A 12,038-nucleotide genomic window follows, 5' to 3' on the forward strand; every position below is an offset into this window, starting at 1 on the left:
TAGAGACACAAGCCCAATATGAACAGCAACTGAAGAAAAAAAAATAAAAAGCAGGAGGAGAGCCTAAGGGAGCTTTGAGATAACATGAAATGAAGTAATATACATATAATAAGGGTGCCAGAAAGACAAGAAGAGCAGCAAGGATTGGAGAATCTATAAGAAGAAACAACAACAGAAAACATACCTAATATGGGGAAGAAAAAAGTCACACAAGTACAGAGTACCAAGCAAGATGAACCCTAAAGACCCACACCAAGACACGTCATAATTACAATGGCAAATGTTAATGACAAAGAGAGAATCTTAAAGGCTGTAAGAGAGAGACAGAGAGTTACCTACAAAGGATCCCCCATCAGATTATCAAATGATTTATCAACAGAAACACATTAAGCCAGAAGTGAATGGAATGAAGTATACAAAGTGATGCAAAGCAAAGGACTGAATCCAAGAATACTCTATCCAGCAAAATTAACAATCAAAATTGAAGGGGAAATCAGGAGCTTCACAGACAAAAAAATGCTAAGGGAGTTTATAACCACCAAGCTAGCAATGCAGGAAATGTTAAATGGAATGCTGTAAGAAGAAGAAATATAAAGGGAGGAAGGAACACAGGCATAAAGAATAGAAATGGCTATTAACAAGTACCCATCAATAATAACCTTAAATGTAAATTGATTAAATGCTCCAATCAAAAGACATCAAGTGACTGAATGGATAAGACAACATGACCAATATATATGCTGTCTACAGGAGACCCACCTCAGAAGAAGGGACACACACAGAATGAAAATGAAGGGATGGAAAAATATCTTTCAGAAAAATGGAAATCAAAAAGAAAGCTGGGGTAGCAATATTTATATCTCACAAAATAGACTTTAAAGTGAAGACCATAACAAGAGACAAGAAAGGCCACATCGTAATTCTAAAGGGATTGATACAGCAAGAGGATATAACTCTGGTAAACACATATGCACCCAATGCAGGAGCACACATATACATTAAAAAAAAAAAAAAAACTTCTGGAAGATATCAGAGGAGAGATTATAAGCAATACAATTATAGTAGGGGACTTTAATACCCAATTGACATGACATTACTGGATAAATCATCTAGACAAAAAATCAGCAAAGAAAATTACTCACTAGATCAGATGGACTTCATAGACATATTCATAACATTGCAACCCAAACTACAGAATATGCATTCTTCTCAAGCACACATGGGACATTTTAAAAGATGGACCACATATTGGGACACAGGCAAAGTCTCTCCAAATTCAAGAAGATTGAAATCATATCAAGTATCTTTTCAGATCACATTTACATAAAATTTTATATCAACTACCATAAAAACAATCAAAAACTTAGGTGGCTGAATAGCATACTATTACAAAATGACTCAGTTACCAAAGAGAACAAAGAAGAAATAAAAAACACCCTGGAAACAAACGACAATGAAAACACAACAATCCAAAATCTTTGGGACACAGTGAAAGTAATCCTGAGAGGGAAGTTCATAACATTACAGACCTACCTCAAAAAGCAATAAAAACTGGTAATAAAACATCTAACTCTGCAAGTTGAAGAATTAGAAAGAGAGCAACAAGCAAAGCCCAGTGTGAGCAGAAGGAAGTAAATAATAAAGATCAGAGCAGAAATAAATGACATAGAGACCAAAACAACAACAAAAACAGCAACAACAACAACAACAACAAAAAAAAACACTACAAAAGATCAATGAAATCAAGAGCTGGTTCATTGAAAGGATAAACAAGATTGATGAACTTCTAGCCAGACCTACCAAGAAACAAAGAGATAGGAACCACATAAACAAAATAAGAAATGAAAGAGGTAAAATAACAACAGACCCCACAGAAATATGAAGAATCGTAAAAAAAAAAAAAATACTATGAGCAACTCTATTCCAACAAACTGGTCAACCTAAAACAGTGGTTGGCAAATAGTGGCTCGCGAGCCACATGCGGCTCTTTGGCCTCTTGAGTTTGGCTCTTCCACAAAATACCAAGGCCTGGGCAAGTCTATTTTGAAGAAGTGGCGTTAGAAGAAATTTAAGTTTAAAAAATTTGGCTCTCAAAAGAAATTTCAATCGTTGTACTGTTGATATTTGGCTCTGTTGACTAATGAGTTTGCAAAACACTGACCTAGAAGAAATGTACATATTCCTAGAAAAATATGACCTTCCAAAACTCAACCAGGAAGAAAAAAATATAAATAGGCCAATAACTATGAAGAAAATTGAAGCAGTAATCTAAAAACATCCAACAAACCAAAGCCCTAGATGAGAGAGCTTCACAGGGGAGTTTAATAAAACATTCAAAGAAGAAATAAAACCTATCTTCCTCAGTCTATTCCAAAAAATTCAAGAGGATGGAACACATCCAAGCACTTTCTACAAAGCCAACATTACCCTAATCCCAAAACCAGATAAAAACAATAAAAAAGAAAGAGAATTACAGGCTCATATCCCTCATGAATATAGGTGCCAAAATTCGCAACAAAATTCTATCCAATCAAATTCAGCATTACATTAGAAAGATCTTACACCATGACCAAATGGGATTTATTCTGGGGATGCAAGGATGGTACAATATCTGCAAATCAATAAATGTGATACACTATATAAGCAGAGATAAAATCCATATAATCATATCCATTGATGCAGAAAATGCATTTGACAAAATCCAACACCCTTTATTGATAAAAACTCTCTGCAACATGGGAATAGAGGGATCATACCTCAACATAATAAAACCCATATATGACAAACCCACAGCCAACATCATACTCAATGGGAAAACACTAAAACCATTTTTCCTACGAACAGGAACAAGACAGGGATGCCCAATCTCACAACTCCTGTTCAACGTAGTACTGGAAGTACTAACCATTGCGATCAGACAAGAAGAAGAAATAAAAGGCATCCAAATTGGAAAAGAAGAAGTAAAACTATCCTTATTCACAGAGGGCATGATATTGTACATAGAAAACCCCAAAGACTCCATCAAAAAACTACTAGACTTAATAGATGAATTCGGGAATGTAGCAGGATACAAAATTAACACCCAGAAGTCTATAGCTTTTCTATACACCAATAATGAACTCATTGAATGAGAAACTTACAAAAACAATCACATTTACCATTACAACAAAAAAATTAAGATACCTAGGAAAAAATTTATCCAAGGAGATAAAGGACCTGTACTCAGAAAATTTCAGGACACTGAAAAAATGATAGAGGAAGACATAAACAAATGGAAGAATATACCATGTTCATGGATTGGTAGAATCAACATCATTAAAATGTCCATACTACCCAAAGTAATCTATAAATTCAATGCAATCCCCATTAAAACACCAACGACATACTTCAACGACCTAGAACAAATTCTCCAAAAATTCATCTGGAATAAAAAAGACCTCAAATAGCTGTAGCAATCTTGAGAAAGAAGAACAATGTTGGAGGGATCGCAATACCAGATAGCAAGCTATACTACAAAGCCACTGTTCTCAAAACTGCCTGGTACTAGCACAAGAAGAGACATATGGACCAGTGGAACAGAAGAGAGAGCCAAGAAATTGACACAAGCCATTATGCTCTATTAATATTTGACAAAGGAGGCAAGAGCATACAATGGAATCCAGTCAGTCTCTTCAATAAATGGTGTTGGGAAAATTGAACAGAATATGCAAAAAAAAAAAATGAAACTAGACCCCCAACTTATACCATACACAAAAATAAACTCAAAATGGATAATGAACTTAAATGTAAGATGGGAAACCATAAAAGTCTTAGAAGAAGTCATAGGCAGCAAAATAGCAGACATTTGTCGTAGCAATGTCTTTACCAATACAGCTCCTAGGGCAGTGGAAACTAAGGAGAAAATAAACAAATGTGACTACATCAAAATAAAAAGCTTCTGCACAGCAAAAGACACCATCAACAAAACAACAAGAAAGCCCACTGCATGGGAGAACATGTTTGCCAATGTTATCTCTGATAAGGGTTTGATCTCCAAAATTTACAGGGAATTCATACAACTTATCAAAAGGATGATAAACAATCCAATCAAAAAATGGGCAAAAGACCTAAATAGACACTTTTTGATAGAGGACATACAGAAGGCCAAGAGACATATGAAAACATTCTCAAAGTCACTAATCATCTGAGAGATGCAAATCAAAATCACAATGAGTTACCATCTCACACCTGTCAGAATGGCTATCATCAACAAATCAACAAATGACAAGTGCTGGAGAGGATGTGGAGAAAAAGGAACCCTCGTGCACTGCTGGTGGGAATGCAACCTGGTGCAGCCACTGTGGAAAACAGTATGGCATTTCCTCAAAAATTAAAAATGGAATTGCCATTTGTCCCAGTAATCCCCCTTCTAGGAATATGTCCCAAGAAATCAGAAACATCAATCAAAAAGGATATGTGCACCCCTTTGTTCATAGCAGCACAATTTACAATAGCTACGATTTGGAAACAGCCTAAGTGCCCATAAGCAGATGAGTGGATTAGAAAATTGTGGTACATTTACACAATGGAATACTACATATGAAGATATTGGAAACCTCATGCATTGCTGTTTGGATTAGAATATAGTGCGGTGACTTCTCAAAACCAATTGGGAGTTCCTCAAAATGTTAAAGTTATTCTATGACTCATTAATTAAATTTTTAGATCTATATCCATGATAAGTAAAAACATGTCTACAAAAAAATTTGTACATAAATATTTATGGCAACATTATTCCATAATGTTCAAAATGTGGAAACAACTCAAATGCCCATCAAATGTTTAGTGAATGAACAATAAGTGGTATACTCATGCAATGGAATGTTATTTAGACAAAAAAATAAATAAATGATGCATGCTGCAGCATTGATGAACATTGTAAAGATAATGCTAAGTGAAGGAAGGCAGACATAAAAGATCACATTATATGATTTGTTCATTGGAAATGTCCAGAGTAGGCAAATCATAGAAAGTAAATGTTTTTAGATATTTGGTTATATATATTATATAGCACTGCAAAATTGCTTATGGATATGTAAGTGGAACTTATAACATAGTCTTATTATTACAAGTGTTCTCCAAATCATAGGTCTTAAAACCTTAAAATAATTTCCATGTACCAGAAATACATTTACATTTTAAGAAAATTTTAATTATGGTAATTTCAAATTCAAGGGAAAGTAGTAACTTTTGAGGTTATGATATGCATTTCGTGTCCTTCATTGAGAGACAAAGTCTGTGGAAGTAATTTCTATATTTATTCATATTGAACCTTTAAAACAAACATAGTTTATACTACTTCTCAAATAATCTGTTTTCATCCTGTAAGGTATATGGTATGATTATACTCACTGACTTCTTTTATTTGTGTAGGCAATGTGACTAATTTTGGCCAATGATTAGGAATGAGTGAGATATTTATCACTTCTGGTCTAATACATTTAATTTCCAGTTCAAGACCTCATATGTTCTTATTTCCCTCTGCTATGATGACTATCAATATTTAAAGTAGTATTTTCTCCCTCATCCTGTGCTCCAAAGCGAGGATGTCATGGTATATAGAAACCAGATAATTAGCATGAGTGAGAAAGAAACCAATTTATTTTAAGTTAACTTATTTTAGGGTTCATTTATTACTGTGTGATATAGACATATTCTTATATTACTCCTATACTACCTAAGTCAGCAGTATATTCATAAACCCTCTTAAGAATCTTGTGCCTGTTTTGATAGTCTAGGATTATAGCAGTGTCCCCTCATCCATTCCTGACATTTGCAAATTGTGCAAATTGTGCTTTCACTGTCTATTTTTTTTTCAGCAAGGCTGAATAATTACAAATTTTATTAATCTTTTCAAAGATACAATTGTTATTTGTTGAAATCTTCTCTTATTTTTCTATGTGTAATTTTATGTATTTCCATTCTTATTTTTATTATTTTATTTTCTACTATGGGTTTAATTTGTACTTCTTTTTCTAACATACTATGATAAAAATTTAGGTCATTGTAGTTATAGCATTTTTTTTCCTTTCCAATATAAACACATAGTGCTACAAATTGCCCTCTATGCAATGTTTTGTTGTCAATCAAAGCCTGATGAAAAAGGTTGTCAAGTGAGTACAGATTATCTATGTAGCTGGAATTCTTAGAAATTGTGAACCATGACTTCAACCTGCAATTGGTCTTTAAAGATTTCTTAAACTTTAAATTATTTGCATCTTTGCCATGTCTATGTTTGCATCTTCCTCTTTCTGTTGCTCTGCTGAGGAAAAAAGCAGACATGTGACTTTTCTTTAATATGAAGGCTTACTAACTTTTTTACCTAATTAACCTGGTCCCCTGTAACCTCGGGTCTCTGATGTGCTTAAAATAATTGTGATACTGTAAGTTAACCAACATTTTCTATTTTTAGCATAGAAATCAGTATTATTCTTTGAATATTTACATTTTATGCAGAAGCATAATAACATCTTAATCAATTTTCATAATATTTATATTTATTATTAGTTTGAATAACCACTGGTTGGCTTTTTTGTCATTTTTATTTAATCTGTTTTTTTATTTCAGTAATTTTTTTTTCAAATTTTTATTAAGGTATTATATGTGTACATATCTTACCATTGCCCTCCCCCCCACCCCACTCCCATACGTGCCCTCACCCCCCAATGTTTTGCATCCCTTGGTTACTCTTATATGCATGCATACAAGTCCTTCAGTTGATCTCTTATTTCCCCCACCTCTCCCTAACCTTACTGCTGTAATTAGACACTCTGTTTGATGCTTTACTGCCTCTGTAACTATCTTTTGGTTCATCAGTTTATAATGTTTTTCATTATCCCTAAATGAGTGAGATCATGTGGTATTTTTCTTTCATTGACTGGCTTATTTCACTTAGCATAATGTTCTCTAATTCCATCCAGGTGTCTAAATGGTAGTAATTCCTTCTTTTTTATGGCAGCATAGTATTCCATTGTGTAGATGTACCATAGTTTTTTGATCCAGTCATCTGCTGACGGGCACCTAGGCTGTTTCCAAATCTTAGCTATTGTAAATTGTGCTGCTCTGAACATAGGGGTGCATATATCCTTTCTGATTGGTGTTTCTGGTTTCTTAGGATATATTCCTAGGAGTGGGATTACTGGGTCAAATGGGAGTTCCATTTTCAGTTTTTTGAGGAAACTCCATACTGTTCTCCACAGTGGCTGCACCAGTCTGCATTCCCACCAGCAGTGCACGAGGGTTCCTTTTTCTCCACATCCTCGCCAACACTTGTCGTTTGTTGATTTGTTGATGATAGCCATTCTGACAGGTGTGAGATGGTATCGCATTGTCGTTTTGATTTGCATCTCTCGGATAATAAGTGACTTTGAGCATGTTTTCATGTGTCTCTTGGCCTTCCTTCTGTCTTCTTTCGAAAAGATTCTATTTAGGTCCGTTGCCCATTTTTTTATTGGATCATTTATCTTCCTTTTATTAAGTTGTATAAGCTGCCTGTAGATGTTGGAAATTAAACCTTTATCAGTGATACCATTTGCAAATATGTTCTCCCATACAGTGGGGTTTCTTGTTGTTTTGTTGATGGTTTCTTTTGCTGTGCAAAAGCTTTTTATTTTGATGTAGTCCCATTTGTTTATTTTCTGTTTGGCTTCCATTGCCCTAGGGGCAGTATCACTGAAAAAGTTCTTTTGGCATATGTCTGAGATTTTGCTGCCTGTGGATTCCTTTAGTATTTTTATGGTTTCCCGTCTTATATTTAAGTCCTGTATCCATTTTGAGTTTATTTTTGTGTATGGTGTAAGTTGGTGATCTAGTTTCATTTTTTTTGCATGTATCTGTCCAATTTTCCCAACACCATTTATTGAAGAGACTGTCTTGACTCCATTGTATGCTCATGCCTCCTTTGTCAAATATTAATTGCGCATATTGGCTTGGGTCGATATCTGGATTCTCTATTCTATTCCATTGATCTATATGTCTGTTCTTGTGCCAGTACCAGGCTGTTTTGAGGACCATGGCTTTGTAATACAGCTTGAAATCTGGTATTGAGATCCCTCCTACTTTATTCTTCTTTCTCAGGATTGCTGTGGCTATTCGGGGTCTTTTTTTATTCCAGATGAATTTTTGGAGAGTTCTTTCTAGGTCTGTGAAATATGCTGTTGGTATTTTAATGGGGAGTGCATTGAATCTATAGATTGCTTTGGGTAGTATGGACATTTTGATGATGTTGATTCTACCAATCCATGAACATGGTATGTTCTTCCATCTGTTTACATCTTCCTCTATCTCTTTTTTCAGTGTCCTGTAGTTTTCCGCATATAGGTCTTTTACCTCCTTGGTTAGGTTTATTCCTAAATATCTTAATTTTTTTGGTGCGATGGAAAATGGGATTGCTTTTTTAGTCTCTCTTTCTGTAAGTTCACTGTTGGTGTATAGAAATGCCATAGATTTCTTGGCGTTAATTTTGTATCCTGCTACCTTGCCGAATTCATTTATTAAGTCTGTTAGTTTTTTGATGGAGTCTTTCGGGTTTTTTATGTACAATATCATGTCATCTGCAAATAAGGACAGCTTTACTTCTTCTTTTCCAATTTGGATGCCTTTTATTTCTTCTTCTTGTCTAATTGCAGTGGCTAATACTTCCAGTACTATGTCAAACAGGAGTGGTGAGAGTGGGCATCCTTGTCTTGTTCCTGTTCTTAGGGGAAATGGTTTTAGTTTTTGCCCATTGAGTATGATTTTAGCTGTGGGTTTATCATATATAGCTTTTATTATGTTGAGGTATGATCCTTCTATTCCCACCTTGTTGAGAGTTTTTATCAAGAAAGGGTGTTGGATTTTGTCAAATGCTTTTTCTGCATCAATTGATATGACTATGTGATTTTTATCTTTCAATTTGTTTATGTGATGTATCACATTTATTGATTTTCAGATATTGAACCATCCTTGCATTCCTGGGATAAACCCTACTTGGTCATGGTGTATGATCTTTCTGATGTACTGCTTGATCCGATTTGCTAGAATTTTGTTGAGGATTTTGGCATCTACATTCATGAGGGATATTGGCCTGTAATTCTCTTTCATTGTGTTGTCTTTATCTGGTTTTGGTATTAGGGTGATGCTGGCTTCATAGAAGGAGCTTGAAAGTGTTCCTTCCTCTTGAATTTTTTGGAATAGTCTGAGGAGGATAGGTTTTAGTTCTTCCTTGAATGTTTGGTAAAACTCTCCTGTGAAGCCGTCTGGCCCCGGGCTTTTGTTTGCCAGAAGCTCTTTGATGACTGCTTCACTTTCTTCCATAGTTACTGGCATATTCAGCTGTTTAGATTCTTCCTGATTGAGTTTTGGAAGGTTATATTTTTCTAGGAATATGTCCATTTCCTCCAGGTTGTCCAGTTTGTTGGAATAGAGTTGTTCGTAGTATTTTTTTAACAATCCTTTGTATTTCGGCGGGATCTGTTGTTATTTCACCTCTTTCATTTCTGATCTTGTTTATTTGGGTCCTCTCTCTTTGCTTCTTGGTGATCCTGGCTAGAGGTTCATCAATCTTGTTTATCCTTTCAAAGAACCAGCTCTTGGTTTTGTTGATCTTTTGTATTGTTTCTTTGGTCTCTATGTCGTTTATCTGTGCTCTGATCTTTATTATTTCCTTCCTTCTGCTTACACTGGGCTTTTCTTGTTGCTCTTTTTCTAACTCTTTGAGTTGTTGGGTTAGGTAATTTATTACCCCTGTTTCTTGTTTTTTGCAGTAGGCTTGTAGAGCTATGAACTTCCCTCTCAAGACTGCTTTCGCTGTGTCCCATAGATTTTGGATTGTAGTGTTTTCATTGTCATTTGTTGCCATGATGTTTTTTATTTCTTCTTTGATCTCTCTGGTAACCTAGTCATGGTTTAATAGCATGCTGTTTAGTCTCCATGTGTTTGATTTCTTTGGGTTGTTTTTATTGTAGTTGATTTCCAGTTTTATGCCACTGTGGTCTGAGAAGATGCTTGATATGATTTCTATCTTCTTGAATTTGAAGAGACTTTGCCTATGTCCCAACATATGGTCTATCTTTGAAAATGACCCATGTGCACTTGAGAAGAATGTATATTCTGTGGCTTTGGGGTGAAATGTTCTGAAGATGTCAATTAATTCTATCTGGTCTAGTGAGTCATTTAGGATTGATGTTTCTTTGCTGATGTTTTGTTTAGAGGATTTGTCCAATGGTGATAGTGGGGTATTAAAGTCTCCTACTATGATTGTATTGCTGTCAATCTCTCCCTTGATATCCTCCAGGAGTTTTTTTATGTATTTGGGTGCTCCTGTATTGGGTGCATATATGTTTACCAGAGTTATTTCTTCTTGTTGGATTGCTCCCTTTAGTATTATGAAGTGGCCTTCCTTATCTCTTGTTATGTCCTTCAGTTTGAGATCTAATTTGACAGATATAAGTATTGCTACCCCAGCTTTTTTTTCAGTTCCATTTGCCTGGAAAACCTTTTTCCATCCCTTCACCCTCAGTCTGTGTGCGTCTTTTTTTCTGAGGTGGGTTTCTTGTAGACAGCAGATATATGGGTCATGTTTTCTTATCCAATCCATTACCCTATGTCTTTTGATTGGGGCATTTAATCCGTTTACATTTAAAGTTATTATTGATAGGTACTTATTTGTCGCCATTCCTATTCTTTACACCTGTGTTCCTTCTTCGCTTCCTATTTCTTTTTTTTTTACAGCAGACCCTTTAGCATTTCTTGCATTGCTGGTTTGGTGGTAATAAATTCCCTTAGTCCTTTTTTGTCTGTGAAGCTCCTGATTTCACCTTCAATTTTGATTGACAGCCTTGCTGGGTACAGTATTCTTGGATTCAGACCCTTCCTTTGCATGACTTTCTATATTTCATTCCATTCCCTTCTGGCCTGATGAGTTTCTGTTGAAAAATCAGTTGCTAGTCTGATGGGGGTTCCTTTGTATGTAACTTTCTGTCTCTCTCTGGCAGCTTTTAAGATTCTTACTTTGTCGTTGGTGTTTGCCAATTTAATTATAATGTGCCTTGGCGTCGGTCTTTTGGGGTTCATTTTGCTTGAGACTCTGTGAGCTTCTTGGATTTGTGTGGGTTTTTTCTTCTCTATATCAGGGAAATTTTCTGTCATTATTACTTCAAAGAGGTTTTGTATTCCTTGCTCAGCTTCCTTTCCTTCTGGAACCCCTATTATGCGGATGTTGTTTTGTTTCCTGTTGTACCAAAGTTCCCTTAAGCTCTCCTCCTGCCTTTTAATTTTTTTTTCTAGAAGTTGCTCTACTTGGGTATTTTTTCCCATCTTGTCTTCTAGCTCACTGATGCGGTCCTCTGCTTCTTCTAGTCTACTCTTGATGCTTTCTATTGAGTTCTTTACAGCAGCGATGTCATTTTTCATTTCTTCTTGGTTCTTCTTCATTTCCTCTTGGTTCTTGCTCATATTGTCGAATTTGTCTTCCATTCTTTTCAGCCACCTTATGACCATTTCTCTGAATTCTTTTTCTGGAAGGTTGCTTGCTTCCATTTCGTTTACTTCCTTTTCTGGTGATGCCTGCTTTTCTTTCATATGCGGGCTGTGTCTTTGTCTCTCCATGGTCTCTCTTCTCTGGGTGTCTGGTTATGTAGTTCTCTCTCTCCTGCGTCGATTTAAAGGCACAAAATACAGCACTACCAGGTACAACACACAAGGCACTGAACAGAAATGTATTCACGATATTAATAACCTCCAATAATGGTGACCACCAGAGAAAGACAAATTAGGGGATAGTAGAGAAAGAAGAAGAGGAAAAGAAAGAAAGAAGAAGAAAAAAAAAGGGGTGTCAAAATGAAATTGGGAAAAGGGAAAAAAAGAAGAAAAAAAAGTAAGAGAGACAAGAAAGAGACTAAGAGAGAAAGGGAAACAGACTATATATATTGGGGATAAAACTCCAATAGAACAATCACTTATCCCAGCAAATGCCAGCAACAAGTACCTGGGGATTAATACAAACTACAACACCAACTAAT

This window comes from Plecotus auritus (assembly GCF_963455305.1).
Source record: "Plecotus auritus genome assembly, chromosome: X".
NCBI classification, from domain to species: domain Eukaryota; kingdom Metazoa; phylum Chordata; class Mammalia; order Chiroptera; family Vespertilionidae; genus Plecotus; species Plecotus auritus.